The sequence below is a fragment of the Sminthopsis crassicaudata genome, chromosome 2 (assembly GCF_048593235.1).
Source record: "Sminthopsis crassicaudata isolate SCR6 chromosome 2, ASM4859323v1, whole genome shotgun sequence".
Lineage (NCBI taxonomy): Eukaryota > Metazoa > Chordata > Mammalia > Dasyuromorphia > Dasyuridae > Sminthopsis > Sminthopsis crassicaudata.
In genome coordinates, this window is record NC_133618.1 from 337,159,860 (window position 1) to 337,176,158 (window position 16,299).

A 16,299-nucleotide genomic window follows, 5' to 3' on the forward strand; every position below is an offset into this window, starting at 1 on the left:
TAATACCCTTGCTTACTTTTCTATGTTAGTGCTAAGGAAACCTTAGCTACTACTATTAATATATAAATTGTTTAATGACCATATCAGTGCCTCATTTCAACCCAATATAAGTTTTAGGTGCCAACTTGAAGAGGCCATGACCATCTTTCCATCTGGTATGATGTCCTTACTTATAGAATCATAAGGACATAAACTTAGAGCTGAGTGAAACCTTCAAGGTCAACTTTAAATAGAAACAGACCTATGTGGGCTATATATTAACTTAGAAAACCAAAAATTAACATCATCTGTATTATATTATATTTGTTAAATATTTTCCAATTACATTTTAATATGATTCATGCAGTACTCTGGAGTTTGGTGGGCAGTGTGCAGGTACAGATGAGGTACTAAATCATACCTCTAATTTAGTCCAATTCCTTCATTTTATACTTAAAGAAATTGAGGTCTATTGGGTCACAGAAGAGACAAAGTTAGGATCACACCCAGCTCTGCATGGTGTGTCTCAAGAACTTTCAGTAACAACAATCATCATCTCTTGAGACACTTTTGGGAATATTCATATCTGTCCTTGGAACTATTCACATGAAAGAGAATGAACACAAAGTATTTCAATATGTTTCAACAGTTTGGTGACTTAGAGGTTTCCCTAAGACTTCCCCAGATTTGGAACACCCAAGTCTAGTCAAATAATCTCCCTCTAAATCTGGGGCACGTGTCCTTAATCTCCTCCAAGTCAGAGTAGAATAAAGCCAGAGGTTTAAAAGAGGGGAGGTCAAGAACAGATTCTCATCTGATTAATTTCCTACATCTGATGTTGGAGTTGGGAAGACACTAAGTATTTTTAGTGACTCAAATAGGGAGAGCAAGTATGAATATAAAAGTTTCCCCCAAAAAGGAAGCAGCACTGGGCAGCTCAGCTAGTAGATTGGTCTCAGAGCCAAGAAGACCTGGATTGAAGTATGTACCATTTCTGATGACTGATGCTGGCCACGTCACTTAAATTCTTAGTGATCTGGGCAGTTCTAATACTAATCTGATACTCAAAGTTTTAAAAACTAATGTAAAAATTTATCTACCCTGGTAGAGGGCATTTCTCCCTCTGAGAATTCTTTATACCAATGAAATCCCAGGTCCAGTCTCTGTATCTGTCCTTTTCCTCTAGTCATTCAGTTTTTCTGGGCTCAATCAGGAAGGACTTGTAACAGTGAACCAATCAGCAATCATTTGTTAAGTATCAACTCTGGGCCTCCAATTGTGATAAGCATTGAGGATACAATGACAACAAACACACATCTTGATTCTGGATGAGGGGTGCAAGTGGGTGCTAAGGAGGCTTAGGAACCACTTACAACAAATACAGGTATAAGCAATTTTTAAAAATATCAAGTAAATACAAGGGGAAGAAGCATTGGTTGGGGGCATCAGGGAAGGTGTAAGCCAAATAACTGAGTCCTGTGATGTTTGGATAAATGACTCTTGCTTAGTTCTTCCTTATGGTTTGCCCAGCAATGCTACTCATTATAAAAGATATGGAGGAAATTAGAACCTAAAGATATAGGACAGGAATGGAAAGGAACAGCAGTAAACTAGAGTGTTCAAGCTAGTGGCTAAGAAAGTATAACACAAATCCAAAGCTATTCTTGGACAAACAATTCAAAGCTATACTCTATTGATGAGTTTGTTGGGGCAGAGCATCATTTTTATTTGCAAAAGGCAACACATAATTTATTTTTAAATTTTAAAATGAATTTTGTATCACCTTCATTTTCCAAAATACCTCTCTTCACCCTCCCAGAGAGCCATCCCTTATAACTAAGAAAAAATAGAAAACAAACCAAATAGGCCATCAAAACTAGTTAATTCATCAAAAATAACTAATATTAGTATTCTGTACCCATAATCCCTAATTCCACAAAAAATAAAATACTTTGCCATGTCTGTTCTTTGGGGCCAAACTGAGTGATTTTAATTTTGTAGAATTCAGATATTTTAATTTTTTATTTTCAGCTCCAAATTCTTTCCCTCCTTTCAGCTCTTCCTCTAAGAGAAGCCAAGAAATAAGATACTATACATTTTTAAAATTTTTTATTTATACACTTATATAGTATGTTATTTTTGTTGTATATATTGTTTTCCTGGTTCTTTTTCTTGTATCAGTTTGTATGTCTTTCCATTTTTTCTTTATATTCATCATTTCTCACAGAACAATAATACATCTTTTATTGTTTTCCTTTTTTAAATTATATTTGACAAAGGTCAATGCACATGAACATTTCCATATACAAAAAGTATATGAAAACTTATTCAACTGTACAGGGCAATCCCAAAAGCCTTTATGCAGTTTCAAAATTTAAGGTTTTGTAGTTTAAATGAGTAGCTAAAACTATAAATTGCACTAAGATTTTTGGAACAATCTCTATATAAAATTTAACCTGATGGTGTAAACAGTAATCTCTCTTTATATTTATGTACTATAACTTATTTAGCTATTCCTCAAGCAATGGATACCTCCTTATTTGATTCCAGTTCTTTGTTAATACTTTTTGCAGCTATAAATAAGATGAAAATATCTTCTCATCTTTGACCTCCTTGGAATATATTAATTTGTTTATAATATTAGTTCACAAGTGTTTTAGAACTAGAAGGAACAATAGAGATCTCTTCAAGTCCAACACCTGCATTTTAATACTTATTTTTGTTTCAATTGCCTTTTTTTTTCACAATTATATGTGAAAAGTTTTTAATATTCATTTTTATAAAATTCTGAATTTCAAATTTTCCTCCCTCCTCTTCCTTTTTCCTAAAATAGCAAGTTTTTTGACATAGGTTACATATGTACAATCATGTAAAACATATTTTCATGTTAATCATGTTATGAAAGAAGAAACAGAGCAAAAGGAAAAAAAATCAAGAAAAAAATCAAATGAAAATCAATTTCCTTTCTACTCTTAGAGAAAAGTTCCTCCATTTCTTCCAAATGTGTTCAAAGTCATCAGAATCCAGCAGCAATTAAATAGAGGTCCTTTTCTTGGTTGGATCTAAATAAATTTCCTTGTTTCTTTTTTAAAAAAATGTATTGTGAACTTAACTAATTTCACAAACATGAATGTTTCAATAAACAAGAGAACAGAAAAGGGTCATATATTTAATTCTGAACCTCTGTCATGACATTTTTTAAAGTGTCTATTAAATCTAACATGATAATAACAGAACTGGCCTATTTCACTGTCTTTTTCTTTTATATATTTTAAAATGTTTCATTGATGAAATTTTCTTGCCTTTATAAACATGGGATGTTTCATGAATTTTGTGTGTCATCTTTGTTCAGAAGTTATGCTACTTTTCTTTATGTCATTTTGATTTTTGTATATATGTGACCGAAGCAAGACCATCTTTGTTGTTTCTTCGTTTTTAAGTGGAATTGCATTTTTCCTGTAGTCAGCAGTGGACAGGAAATGGTAGAGATAGGGTTCATTTTTCATACTTATTCAATAATTTCCTGTTTTAATAGAGATTTGAACTTAGGTCTTCCCGACTCTTAAGTCAGGACTCAATTCACTGCTACACCTAGCTGTTTCTAAAGATTTATTATGGATTTACTATGTGTTGGACCTATGCCAAAAGCTGGAGATACAAGCAAAATAATAATAGTCCCTACTCTCAAGGGGCTTATATTTTATTGAGAGGAAACAATATGTACACATATATACATACAAAGTAAATATAGAAGGAAAGAACTAGTAACAATGAAAAGGGAACAGGTCCTGGTACTTGAGATGTCTTGAGTATTTCTAGGGATTCCATGAGTCACAGGTGAGGAGGGAAAAGTATTCTAAGCAGGTGGATAACTTCACAGATTGTTGTTCATCTTTCATTCTGGAAGAGAACCAATGATATCCCAGAGGTGATGTCTTGATTTGCGAATGGATTGGATTTAAGTGAGCAGGAGTATGTATGCAAAGTCATCAGCCTCATTCTCTCTTCCACAGTCATCAGAGCCCAGTGGCAAGAGATTAATCTAGAAGTCAAGCGATGGCCCTCTGGATCATCTATACAAAGGAGAAAATGGACTATCTTGGTTGGCTGATTTGTTGTTGTCCGTCCTTCTTGAAGAGCACTCAAAATGACATCACTATATTGGAATCAAGGTATGAGACTGTGACTGATCACAGCTCAGAAAGCTTTATGACAGGCTGGACACAAATAGTCCATTTAGTGTGGAACACTAGAAAGTGAACAGGGCAGTCCTCAAAAGGCTGTTCATTCACCTAAAGGGCTGCCAAATCCCACTGCTGCTTCTACTGAGAGCACATCCCTATGTCTGGGGTCACCCATGAGCAGGGTTGTCACAATAACTCCTAGTGTATCCACACCTGATTCTTTGACACTTGTCTGTGGCCACGTATTTTTTGATTTTCCCATAAATTGGATTTAAATGAAGCATAATTGGGTAAAGTCATTGACCGTACTCTTTCTTACAGTCATCAGAGGTCAGCTACAAGACAAAATCAAAATAACTGTGGCTCAGGATGCAGTGGATACATTTGTGTTTTTGTCTAAACAAGCTCTAAGCACACCACAGAGCCTTCTAAAATTGCCTTCATGGAACAAATTGTTCTCATCTGCCCATCCCTCCAGACAGCCCCTCTCAATTCACTGAAGAATTTGAGACCTTTTGGTTACCTACCTGATTTAGCTTATCTGTCAAAACAGTTTCTTGGGGCATGGTCACATGGTCACATGGTCACTACAGCTTCTTGGAGCTATAGGTGAGAGGGTGAAATATGTGGACACCAGAGGTGGAAAGTAGCCCTGAAAATGACTCAGCATCCCTCATACCAGTGGTTAGTCCTTTCCTGAATATACCCTATAACCCTGGAATAAGATGGAATATCTTATCATTTTACTAGGTGTGTAGAGTGCTGGGCCTGGAATCAAGAAGACCCCAATTCCCTCAAACTAGTGTTACCCCAGGGCAAGTCACTTAACCTCTGTCTGCCTCAGTTTCCTTGTCTGTAAAATGGAAATAGTAATACCTACCTAGGGTTCTTGTGAAGATTAAATGAGATATTTTTAAACCATTTAGCATAGGGCTCAGCACATAGTAGATATTTAAATCCGTATCTCCTTCCTTTTAATTAACTGTTGTAGGATTAGAAGCTTCCCTTTTCCAATTAATTCTTTTCGTGCTCTTTGCTTTGAACCCAAAGTCTTTTCCCCCCTTTTTATTCTCCATTTAATCATACAGTATTTTATTTTTTTTCCAATTACATATAAAGATAGTTTTCAAATTCACTTATAAGATTTTGAGTTCCAAAATTTTTTTCTTTTCCGTCTTCCTCCCCAACAGAGCAAGCAATTTGTTATAGATTATAAATATACAATCACATTTAAAATATTTCCACTTTAGTCATATTGTAAAAGAAGAATCAGAACAAAAGGGTAAAACTCTAAGAAAGAAAAACAAAAAAAAAAGTGACAATTGTATGTTTCAATCTGCATTCAGACTCCATGGTTCTTTCTCTGCATAGTATTTTCCAGCATGAGTCTTTTGGAGTTGTCTTAGATTGTTGTATTGCTGAAAAGAGCTAAGTCTACCAAAGTTGATCACAACACAATGTTACTATTACATGTACAATGTTCTTCTGGTTTTGCTCACTTCATTGAGCATTAGTTCATTTAAGTCTTTCCAAGGTTTTCTGAAATCTGCCTGCTCTTCATTTCTTATAGAACAATAATATTCTATTGCATTCATATACCATATCTTATTCAGCCTTTCCCCAACTGATGGGCATCCCCTCAACTTCCAATTCTTTGGTACCACAAAAAGAGATGCTATAAACATTTTTGTACATATGGGTCCTTTTCCCTTTTTTAATGATCTCTTTGGGATACAGACATTGCTGTGATATTGCTGAATCAAAGGGTTTTATAACTCTTTGTGCATAAGAATATAAAGGCTCATATAAACACTGATTTTAGATCAGTCCAGTGGACAACTGAGTCAAGAGACTTGGCTTTGTCTACTAACTACATTTGTGTAGCTGTATGGCTAAAAAGATATCAGGTGATATCAGGTGATATCAGGTAACTAAGATACTGGTTAGAGTTGGGCCTGGATTCAGCTTCAAATAGAGCCTCAGACCCTTATTAGCTGTGTGACCCCATGCAAATCACTTAATTTCTCTGTTTAGTTTCCTCATTTGCAAAAAGGAGATAATAACAGGACCTACCTAACAGGTTTGTTGCATGAATAAAATGAAATAATATTTATAAGCCATCTAAGTATGTAATAGGTGTTTAATTAATGCTTATTTCCTTTGTCTAGTAAATCATTCATCTTTTATGTGTTTTCTTTCTCTATTTGTAGGATAGAAATATTGACAACTATTCTTAGCACCCTAGAATTGTCTAGAGGAAAAAATGAAATCATAAATAGAGGAGCATATTAAAAATATAAAATCACTCATTATTCTGCCTCTAAGGCTACTTAGCTAGTATGATTCTGGATGGGCAACTAGGTGGCAAAAGTGGTTAAGGGGCTGAGCCTGAAGTTAGGAAGAATTATTTTCTTGAGTTCATATCTGACCTTAAACACTTACTAAGCTAGGCAAATCACTTTAACTTTATTTGCCCCAGTTTCCTCATCAGTAAAATAATTAGTGATTTTCTCTCTTTACTGGAGAAAAGGCGAACCATTCCAATATCTTTATAAAGAAATTCCAAATAATCTCAACAAAGATTCAGACACAACTGAACCAACAATATAATTACTGTTTTTTCAAGTGCTTTTTTTTTTTTTTTTTTTTTTTTTACTATTCTCTCTATTTGAGTTCTGTGACTGGACTCCAAAGATAGGTCCTTCTTAAAGCTTGCTACATCCCAAAGATATGGTCAAGGAAATTGGTGGGCCATGGAATGCAGTTCTGAACTCAACATAGGACTCAACATAGGAGGTGAAAAAATATAGAAAAGGGCAGGTTTGAAAGAGATGTTACCTCTAGGTAACATCTTTTTTCTTTTCTTTTTCCTTTTTTTTTTTTTTTTTTTTTTGGCTAAGTGTTATGGGCCAGAACTTGAAACAAAGTGCTAATGCTTATGTACTTAGCTCACACCTTTAAAGGAGTTCATACATTAGAGAGAGCATATATAATTAGAAGCCCACTAAAGGACAAGCCCACTCTTAGACCTTCAGGAGATTCACAAGTCAGAAGCCCACAAGTCCACTCTCGAAAAGGTAGCATTAGATTCATTTCATCTTCCACCTTTGTGCTGGATGGAGACATTGGGAGGACAAGAGGCTGAAGCTGGCAGAGACAAAGGACTAGCGACAAGAGCTCTTGAGGAACCAAGGAGAGAGGTAGGCCTCTATTAAAGTTAACCAGGGATGACATGATGGTATACTTAGAGAACACCAAAGACTCTGCTAAAAAGCTACTAGAAATAATTCAAAAGTTCAGCAAAGTGGCAGGATACAAAATAAATCCACATAAATCCTCGGCATTTTTATATATCACCAACAAAATGCAACAGCAAGAAATACAAAGAGAAATTCCATTCCAAACAAATGTTGAGAGTATAAAGTATTTGGGAATCCATCTACCAAAGAAAAGTCAGGAATTATATGAGAAAAATTACAAAACACTTGCCACAAAAATAAAATCAGATTTAAATAATTGGAAAGACATTCAGTGCTCTTGGATAGGCCGAGCGAATATAATAAAGATGACAATACTCCCCAAACTAATCTATCTATTTAGTGCTATACCAATCAGACTCCCAAGAAACTATTTCAATGACCTAGAAAAAATAACAACAAAATTCATATGGAAGAATAAAAGGTCGAGAATTGCAAGGGAACTAATGAAAAAAAACTCAGAGGAAGGTGGTCTAAGTGTACCTGATCTAAAGCTATATTATATAGCAGCAGTCACCAAAACCATTTGGTATTGGCTAAGAAATAGACCGGTAGATCTGGAACAGATTAGATACAAAGGACAAAAAAGGGTACATCTATAGCAATCTAATCTTTGATAAACCCAAATATACCAACATTAGGGATAAGAATTCATTATTTGACAAAAACTGCTGGGAAAACTGGAAATTAGTATGGCAGAAATTAGTTATGGATCCACACTTAACACCATATACCAAGATAAGATCAAAATGGGTCCATGATTTAGGCATAAAGAGGGAGATAATAAATAGATTAGAGGAACAGAGGATAATCTACCTCTCAGACTTGTGGAGGAGGAAGGAATTTATGACCAGAGGAGAACTAGAGATCATTATTGATCACAAAATGGAAGATTTTGATTACATCAAACTAAAAAGTTTCTGTACAAATAATACTAATGCAAACAGGATTAGAAGGGAAGTAACAAATTGGGAAAATATTTTTACAGTTAAAGGTTCTGACAAAGGTCTCATTTCCAAAATATATAGAGAACTGACCCTAATTTATAAGAAACCAAACCATTCTCCAATTGATAAATGGTCAAAGGATATGAACAGACAATTCTCAGATGAAGAAATTGAAACTATATCCACTCACATGAAAGAGTGTTCCAAATCACTATTGATCAGAGAAATGCAAATTAAGACCACTCTGAGATACCACTACACACCTGTCAGATTGGCTAAGATGACAGGAACAAATAATGATGAATGTTGGAGGGGATGTGGGGAAACTGGGACACTAATACATTGCTGGTGGAGTTGCGAAAGAATCCAGCCATTCTGGAGAGCAATCTGGAATTATGCCCAAAAAGTTATCAAACTGTGCATACCCTTTGACCCAGCAGCGCTACTACTGGGCTTATATCCCAAAGAAATACTAAAGAGCGGAAAGAGACATATATGTGCCAAAATGTTTGTGGCAGCTCTTTTTGTTGTAGCTAGAAACTGGAAGATGAATGGATGTCCATCAGTTGGAGAATGGTTGGGTAAATTGTGGTATATGAAGGTTATGGAATATTATTGCTCTGTAAGAAATGACCAGCAGGAGGAATACAGAGAGGCCTGGAGAGACTTAAATCAACTGATGCTGAGTGAAATGAGCAGAACCAGAAGATCACTGTACACTTCAACAACAATACTGTATGAGGATGTACTCTGATGGAAGTGGAAATCTTCAACATAAAGAAGATCCAACTCACTTCCAGTTGATCAATGATGGACAGAGGTAGCTACACCCAGAGAAGAAACACTGGGAAGTGAATGTAAATTGTTAGCACTAATATCTGTCTGCCCAGGTTGCATGTACCTTCGGAATTTAATGTTTATTGTGCAACAAGAAAATGATATTCACACACATGTATTGTATCTAGACTATATTGTAACACATGTAAAGTGTATGGGATTGCCTGTCATCAGGGGGAGAGAATAGAGAGAGGGGGGGATAATTTGGAAAAATGAATACAAGGGATAATATTATAAAATATATATATATATAATAAAAAATTATTAATTAAAAAAAAAAAAAAAAGTTAACCAGGCCCCAGGAAAAGAGACAAGACTTTGAAGGAGAAAATAAAGGATTTGGACTTCAACTCCTGGCTGCATTTTGAGGTGATTATTTACACTGAACTAAAACTAAGGCTTTTTCCAGAAGCCCCCCAATAAATCTGCTCCCAGAGAACATTATATTTTTAGAGAAGAGAACATTACATTTTGGTGCCCAACGTGGAGCAGACAGGATCCTGATTCAGTGAAAAAGTCTCCTTGACCCAGAAATTAGGGTGAGTACAAAAACAGACAAGGAAACTTTGTTAAAGAGCTAAAGTAGAATTTCAGCTGAAATTTCAGGGACAGATGTTTAGAAAACAGCCTTCTGTTTCTCTTCAAGGAAAATGTGTAGAGAGCATTGTCAGGGTTGTGAAAAGCCAAGGTTTGATTATAATTTGGGAGCAAATCACTGAAGTTTTAGAAACTGTACAGTACATATCTCCTTGGTTTTCTATGGAAAAAAAAATTGGGTCTAGAGGAGTGGAAATTAGTAGAAGAGCAACTTTGTCAATTCTATAATGATAATGGACCTGACTCAATTTCCAAAGATACTCTTAATACATATAATTTATTACAACTAGCTTTAGGAAATTATACAAGTTATAGAATAAGGAAAAAGAAGAAAGAGCAGGAGGGAGAGGTGCCCACTAAACTAGATGAAAAGGATGAAGAATCAGATAAGAACGGAGTTAAGTACAATTCTGAACGTGGCACTTCACAATAGAAGCATTTCCCATCTCCTCCTCCCTCAATTAACCCTTCATGGGTGGAGGGAGAAGGAGGAGGGGGAGAGGCAGTCACACAAACAGAATCACCTATTAAGCAGCCTATAACAAGATTACAAAAAGCACTGGTCACGGCAAAAAATGAAGGACAGGATGTATCTGATTTTATAAATGGTCCCTGTGAATGAAGAGCTTGACTCTTCAGGTCAAAAAAAGGACAAGATACACTCCTTTTGATCTGGAAAAAATTGAGGATTTGAAAAAAGGTTGCACTCTTTTTGGGGCTACATCATCTTATGTGAAGATGTTACTAGATAATTTGGCTTATGAAATCCTAACCCCCAGTGATTGGAAATCCATAGCAAGGACATATTTAGAACCTGGACAAAACTTGTTGTGGCTTTCAGAGTATCATGAATTATGTAGGATTCAAGCCCAATGAAATAGGCAAACAGGAGTTAATGTACAAATCACTTTTGACCAACTAGCAGGTGAAGGTCAGAATGGGGAGAATTCAACACAGATTAATTATCTCATAACAGTGTATGAACAAATGTCTAAGGCTGCAATAAAAGCTTGGGGTTTCCTCCCCAGACAAAAAGATTGAGGGGAATCCTTCACAAAAATAGAGCAAGGTCCCAATGAACCTTTTGTGGATTTTGTGGGATGTCTGCAAACTGCTGTCACAAGAACATTGGAGAAAATGCAGCTACAGAAATAATGACCAGACATCTGGCTAAGGAAAATGCCAATGAGGTTTGCAAAAGAATTATATGGGGACTACACAAAGATGCTCCTTTCGAGGAGATCATAAGACACTGTGCCACAGTGGGCACAAATGCTTATTATACCCAGACTATGATAAACATGGGGAGGCAGGGTCTCTCTTGGCAAGGGACTTATAGAGTCGTTGATGTTTTCAATGTGGAAAAGTTGGACATCTGAGAGCCTGATGTAGATATGGAGATAGAGTGAGAAGACAGGCTGAGAGAACATCTAAAACCCTATGTCCAAAATGCCACAAGGGCTTCCACTGGGCCTCAGAATGTAGATTGACCCAGGGAAATGAGAGGCAGGGCCCAGTCCCAAGATATCATTCAAAAGCCAAGTGGGGCATGATGGCAGCTGAGTTTACACCCAGAGAGTCTTTAGACGGTCAGGACTCTGATGTGATCTATTAGCCAAAAAGCAATCACATGGCAGAAAGGGATTACATGATCAATCAACAGAAAAGCAACCAAATAGCAGAAAGGGGTTACACTTGAGGGGAATACAGGCCTTTTAAACCAACAGGGCAGTGTCCAGTGCAAATAGCTCCAATGTAATTGCAAGATGATAAGAGATTTAGAAAGTGGTAAATAGAAGGGACCAGATAGGTTAACTGCCTGGGAGAGAGGGTTTGCTTGTATCTCCACAGATGGAGAAGGAATCAGATGGGTGCCAACGAACTGTATTTGCCTTGTCCATCAGAGAGAGACAGAAAAAGAGAAAAATCTGGAAACAAAGGGAAAGACCTAAGAACAAAATCTGCAGGAATCATTGGATTCCCTAACACAAGATAAGACTATTGCAGGACTTCAAAGCTTGCAGGGATTATTGGATTCCCGGCACATGAACTAATGGACAATGGATTCTTTTTGGATTATTTCTAGGACTTATGGACATGTATAATTCCTCATGTTGATTCATGTTATTTGTTACATCACTTATAGCCTGAGTTATATTGTTATGTGCTTATATAATTTATGTAATTATGTGTAATACCTCCCATATTGATGGATTTTTGTATACCTGTTTTCAGAGTGAGCCCCTTCAGAAACCCGCTAATCTGATTTCCCATTTCCTTTGGTGTTTTCATCTCCCTTCCTGAGAAGTCAGGAAGGGTGTAATCACCTCCTTTTTATGGCGTTTTCATTCCTGTTTTGAACAGTCAGGGAAGACGTGATCACCTTCTTTTTTGGGGTTCTAACCTCCTTGAGAAGTCAGGGAGGTCATGACCACCCTATGTTCTAAATCAAAAGAAAGCAGGAGATGTTAGGCGCCAGAATTTAAAACAAGGTGCTAATGCTTATGTACTTAGCTCACACCTTTAAAGGAGTTCACACATTAGAGAGAGCATATATAAGAAGCAGCCCACTAAAGGACAAGCCCACTCTTGGACCTTTAGGAGATTCACAAAGTCACAAGCCCACTCTCAAAAAGGTGGCATTAGATTCATTCCAATTTCCACTTTTGTGCTGGCTGGAGACATTGGGAGGACTAGAGGCAGAAGCTGGCAGAGACAAAGGACTAGTAGCAGGAGGTCTTGGAACCAAGGAGAGAGATAGGCCTCTATTAAAGCTAACCAGGCCCCAGGAAAAGAGACAAGACTTTGAAGGAGAAAATAAAGGATTTGGACTTTAACTCCTGGTTGCATTTTGAGGTAATTATACTGAACTGAAACTAAGGCTGTTTCCAGAAGCCCCCAAGAAATCTGCTTCCAGAGAACATTATATCTTTAGAGAAGAGAACATTACAGCTAAGCAATTAGGATTAAGTGAGTTGCCCAGGTTCAGACAGCTAGTAAGTGTTAAGTATCTAAGGCTGGATTTGAACTCAGGTCCTCCTTACTCCAGGCCCAGTATTCTATATACTGTGCCATCTAGCTGTTCTTGACAACTATCCTTTTACTCAAAGTTGTTCCCTAAACGTTAGGGAGAGACAAAGGTTGATGACATATGTCTGCTCATCCTGATGGTTGGAAAGATGTGGGTCAGATGATAACCGGAAGAGAATAAGTAGGTTTTTCATGCCTGAAGATAACATTGTATCATGCTATTCCTTTTTCTTGCCTACATTGTTAGTCCTGCCATGTCTCCTCCCCTTTCCCTTGGTACATCATTATTTCTCTTGCTTCCCATACTAAGCTGCAATTTCTGAGCTGTGCAGGGGTCTGCTAGATTGACTTCCTCTGAATGGCTGACTGGAGCCTCTTTACCTCTCTACCTGAATGAAAACAGCCATGCTTCTTATAGAAAAGACAGATGATATGTATGTATGTATGTGTATATATATATATATATATATAATGTGTGTGTGTGTGTGTGTGTGTGTGCATTCAGGGCTATATTTATAGCAAGTACACATTTATTATCACTTACACCTGTACAACCTATGCAATTTCCATACCTGCTAGGTGTCCAAGTAGGTACAGACACATGCGATCTAGAAGCCCATTTGAGGTTTTTCTAATTCCTGCAACAGGGTCCCTGAAAGCCAACAAATACTGTAAGAGAAAGCATTACATTTCTCTCTGGAGACGCAGTATTGCAGCAATGTGGATCAATGACAAGTATGACAGTGGGAAAAACATGAGAAATCAAAAAGGCTGGATTTTTGTCTCCATCCTGTCAGGAAGTAGTTGTGTGAGTTACTAACTTCAATGGATTTCAGTTTCTTCATCTCTCAAATAATTATCTTAAAGTCATGTCCAGCTGTGGATTCCATTGTTCATTATCATTCTGACATTATAGAAACATGGAGAGCATGGATATTTTCTCCAGTGTATATATAAAGATGAAAAAGTGGGATTCCCCAATGATATATAAGTATTGTGAACAGAGAGCTGACCAAGATAATCAAGATAGTTTCAATGGACCCTCAGTTTTAGGTTTCTGACCTTTGAAATACCTAAGATCATATGATATTATTAGGCTGGACTAATTCTTAAAGCTAATATCTTTGTGGTTATATCCCTCTGTGGTTTGGGACAAGGGATTGGTCCATTAGACTAAGGGAATGAGTAAGCTCTACAGGTACAATCCTCACAGAGGTCAATGTTTGAGACAAAATCAAACAAAATCAATGTTTGATATAAATGAAGGACCTGTACCTGCTGCTCTTGACTAGCTTGGACTCTGCCTCACAGCTGGCACTATTTCTAACCCACAAAATGCAGCATGAGACATTGTCCTAGCCAGCTCTGTTTGGGGTAGGAAGAGTTTGGAAAGGTCCCTGTCAAATAGGAAGAAGAGTATTATCCCTGGAAGTAATTGCCTGGGCCTGAGTCTCATTGGATTTTCTAGATGGACTAGCCTAAGCATAAATGCTATGTTTATATTTTATTCCCTTCTTATTGCCACATATGGCAATAGAAATGGAGGAGCAAGGAAGTTGGTCCAAGTATTAAGTATGATCCTGATGTGATTTAAGAGGTATAAGGCAGGATTTAGTTTTCCCATAGTTCAAATGACAATAACAGAGGTAATGGGGTGTTAATTTGTTAACAAGGTATTAACTCCAGGGTAATCCCTTTATGAGGTATAAACAAGTCTCTTGAGTGAATAAAAGGAAGTCAGTTCATTGGACAAAAACTGGACATGTCTTTGCAGGGCTTTAAATATCTAAGCCCTCAGAACAGTTAATAAATTTGAAGGAGAACAAGTTTTCCTGAGGCTAGAATCCAGGGAGGAGGATTTCTCTCCCCACCCCCAATTAACCATGGTGTTTAGTAATTTGTTTACTCTCATCCAGCAATTGGAGATTGTCAGTTTATTGTGACAGGGAGTACAAGTAGAAAATGACATTTGAAGCTCATTCTCATCTGAACTCATCAGAGGATGGAAGAATACATTCATATACTTGGGATACAGAAATATATTTTAATTTATAGGGAAACAGGAGGGAAAAGGTAGAATAAAGAAAGGAAAAGAAAAGGAAGGAATAGTATAATATTATTATAATATTACTATAGTAAGGAAGGAATATAGTAAGGAATATACAATATAGAATATAAAAGTAATACAATATACAATATTAGAATATACAATATAGAAGTAATATAGTAAGGAATATAGTATGGAATATGCAAAACAAGCTCTAAGGATTGCAAAAAAATAGTTGTTTTTTTTTTTTTTGCTGTGGCAAACAATTGGGGATTCATCGATTAGAGAACGGCTAGACAAATTATAGTATATGACAGCAATAGAGTACTGTTATATTATTAGAAAGTATGAAAGAGATAATTTCATAGAAATCTGAAAAAACTTTTAAGAGTTGATGCAGTGAGGTAAGAGAATGATTTATACAATGACAATTGTTTTATAACAACAACATACTATTTTTCTTTATTAAAGCTTTTTATTTTTCAAAATATATGCATCGATAATTCTTCAGCATTAACCATTACAAAAACTTGTGTTCCAATCCCCCCCCCCACTTCCTCCACCCCTTCCCCTAGCTGGCAAGTAGTCTAATATATCAAACAACTTACTATTGATAATGTGTGCTATCCACGTCCTGACAGAGGTAAAGGATGTAGAGAATAAGATATATTAGACATTGACAATGTGGAAATTTGTTTTGATGATATATTTGTAATAAGAGTTTGTTTTTCTTTTTAATTTAAGGAGTAGTGGGGGTGTGAGATGGAGGGAAGATGGATTTTTGTTGATTGAAAAATAAATAACATTTAATTTTTAAAAATACACAGTTCAGGAAACAGACATATACTCCAGACAGACATAGTTACAAAAATTCAATCTTTCAAAGGGAAGAAGCTGCTTTAATGAATAGGACTCTTGGTAGCAGAGTAAAAAGCTAGCCAGACTCAAGATAGACACAGTTCTGGTGAGGGAGAGTTGAGCTATGGAGACGGCAGACTCTGGGACCCCTTCTGAGAAATCCACCCATCTGACATGCAGCACCCAACTGGAAACTTTGAAGATATGAATAGAGAAAGGATTTTTTTAGGCCCTGCAGTGCTAACAGTTGTGAGTGCCCATTATACTTTAAATTTGTGCCAACTTGAATGTGTTTTGCATATATTTCCGGGAAAGTTAGCCTCAAGTTTGTGTGGGGGGTAACATTTGGCAGCCACTGTTTTTACTATGACAGTTTCATAAATGCTTTGCTAATAGACAAATGATTTTTTTTCTTGTTGCCTTATAATCGGGAGGACACCGGTAGGAACTTGAGAGCTATGTAGGATGTTAGCTCAGTCCCACAAGGTTACCTCCTTAGAACCTAAAAATGGCAACCACTTTCTGGGAAGGAGTGCTTTTAATTTGTCAAAGGAGGGAAAGTA

At 36.5% G+C, this 16,299-nt stretch overlaps 1 non-coding gene across 1 annotated transcript; it reads right to left on the reverse strand.

The window, feature by feature from the left end:
• Positions 1–3,285: 3,285 nt before the first annotated feature.
• Positions 3,286–3,395, reverse strand: LOC141559210 (U6 spliceosomal RNA). The gene has a single exon (XR_012487281.1). It is a non-coding gene; the product is annotated as a U6 spliceosomal RNA (small nuclear RNA).
• Between the last annotated feature and the right edge of the window lie 12,904 nt (positions 3,396–16,299).